This window comes from Clupea harengus, unplaced genomic scaffold (assembly GCF_900700415.2).
Source record: "Clupea harengus unplaced genomic scaffold, Ch_v2.0.2, whole genome shotgun sequence".
NCBI lineage: Eukaryota > Metazoa > Chordata > Actinopteri > Clupeiformes > Clupeidae > Clupea > Clupea harengus.
Genome location: NW_024880623.1, coordinates 10001 through 12500, shown reverse-complemented (window position 1 = coordinate 12500; position 2500 = coordinate 10001). Strand labels below are relative to the sequence as shown.

Here is a 2500-nt window from a genome sequence, read left to right as displayed (position 1 = left end):
GAATTGGGGGTTGTAGAATGTCTTTTTGAGAACAGGTGCAAGATAAGAAGGAATTGGGGGATTGTGAAATGTCTTTTTTGTGGGCAGGGGTAAGATCCAGCCAAAACTGGATCTCAGCATCCTGTCTGCCATCCTGTGTAAACATTGGATTTTCAATAAAGGGATTTGTTTCAGCATGGCACGGGAGAGAGAACCTGGTCAAGGTGTCTGCTCTCCGCCGGACGCGGCGTAACAAGTCCAGTTCACTTCCATGCTGGGTGGTGTCTTTAATCTGCTAACTAACTGTTTAGGGTCATTTCCCTGACAAAGACCAACACTGCTAACGTCTACACAGACATCCAGTTAGCTGTTAGCTAAGTGTAAAGTTGGCTAGCTAACCTGTTAGTATTGCTACTAATGTAATGAAAAAGGGGGACTGTGATAACTGGGACGATCTTGTTAAACTGAAGTTTCAGCGTGAAGTGTGACTCCGTAACATATGCTTATTAACAAAGCAGGTTTGGCTACATGTAAGTTTAATGGGCACCTTTACCGCGACTATCACTTAAACAACATTCAAACAGCATATTTAAACTATACTACTGTACTATACTACTCTGTAGGTCCGACCTATATTTTTTTATTTAGAACCCGTAGGCCTACTGTCAGTATTTTTTCTCTTTGACAGTTCAGAAAGTGCACATTTGATTCGTTAAAAACAGTGTGGATGTTTTAAATCCACACTAAAGAACATAGTTTCTTTCTTTTAAACTGTGGTGTTGTGCACTTTCATTGTAGGTCTGTAGGCTGAATTTGCGTAACGGCAGGCAGATTATTATTATTTATTTTTATTATTATTTTTTTTTTTTTTAAACACAGGAGGCAGGGTTGTGTGTGTGTAGTATAGTGTGTGTGTGGGAGGCAGGGTTGGGAGGGTTGTATGTGTGTGAGTGTGTGTGTAGCATAGTGTGTGTGTAGTATAGCGTGTTAGTGTGTGTGTGTGTGTGTGTGTGTCGTATAGTGTCTGTGTGTGTGTGTGGGAGGCAGGGTTGGGAGGGTTGTGTGTGTGTGTGTGTGTGTGTTTGTGTATCAAATGGAATAGACCTTTCGAGGGCAGAGAAGGCCCCGTTTGCTTTCTCTTTCTAATCATTCACAGCTTTGAGTTAAGTTATAATTAAGTTATAATTGGCTGTTGAGCTGATCCTCAAGCCAAGGTAAGTATCATTTTTGGTGTGTTCAATTGTGTGTGTGTACCAAGGGTGAATTTCTTTCCCTGACCTCTGGATTTTTTTCTGAAAAGTTATTATTTTAGTTTTTTTGTGGGTTAATGGTCGGGGCCCAAGTCTGTCAGGACGTGTGCAGGACATTCTGGTTCTGTTGTAGTCCCTCTGCTATTGGACACGGCACAACCAAGTCGTCTGCAAAGAAAAGGACATTTTATTTCTGAGTCATTTAGTGAGAGGCCAGGTGCAGGGGAATTCTCTATTTGTTTTGACAATTCATTTCTGTATATATTGAATAATGTGGGGCTAAGGTTACAGCCCTGCCTTACTCCACGTCTCTGAAAGAAAGATTCTGTTTTCTTTGTTCCAATTTTAATTGAGCACTTCCCCTTAGTGTACATTTGATTCGATCAGATCGTACGTTTTCACTCCGATACCACTTTCAAGTAATTTTAGGAAAAGGCTGTCGTGCCAGACTGAATCAAAAGCTTTTTTTAAGGGAAGCACAGAGTTGTGTGTGGAGTTGTGTGTGTGTGTGTGTGTGTGTGGGTAGCCTACACTAACATATTTAAGGGAAGCACAGAGCTGTGTGTGTGTGTGGGTAGCCTACACTAACATATTTAAGGGAAGCACAGAGCTGTGTGTGTGTGTGTGTGGGGTGGGGGGGGGTGATCCACCGGTAATACAGTTTACACTGACTTCTAATACGGAGAATTGCGTCTGTGCCTCTGACGCAGAACCCCTGGTATTGTACTATTTAACTGTCATACAGGAGAACTGGAGATTTGTTATGATTTGGTGCCCCCTACCGGGGAATTGTGACGCAGCACCTGGAACATGGGGAGCTGCCTGTGCTAAATATGTGTGTGTTTGTTGTGTGTTTTGTTAAGCATCACCTTTCGCTTTCATCTTGTTCATATGGGGTCTTTTACAATAAGTGTACCGAGTGCAAAGTGGACTTATGAACCGATTATTTGATGTGTTGAACCAGTGAAGAAGCCAGATGTCAGATTAAACCATAACGGGCCGTTTCAAACGCCCGAAACCGAAACTAAACCAAACCGTGTTTGCCCGCGGTGACAGTCACGTATGAACTGCTGAACCCGGAACAACAGTTGGCCCGCCTTCCGTGCGCCTCCAGATGTCATGGCGACATCACAATCTCGAGTAAAGACAGTTTCCTTGTTTTGTTGTTGTGCAGAACACGTTTTGTTTCTAGATGTGTGTGTCTTGCTTGAGATTCGACTATAGCTAAACGTCTGCGTGTTAGTAGGAGTCGGTGTGGGAGGCGCGTGTGT

At 43.0% G+C, this 2500-nt stretch overlaps 1 protein-coding gene across 1 annotated transcript in view; it reads left to right on the top strand.

Annotated features, from left to right (window-relative positions):
• The first annotated feature begins 2284 nt into the window (after window positions 1-2284).
• Window positions 2285-2500, top strand: part of LOC122132510 (NLR family CARD domain-containing protein 3-like) — a 9832-nt gene continuing 9616 nt past the window's right edge. Inside the window, exon 1 of the mRNA XM_042707195.1 lies at window positions 2285-2500. This exon is cut by the window's right edge and continues 166 nt beyond it. The gene's annotated coding sequence lies outside the window, so the exon portion shown is untranslated.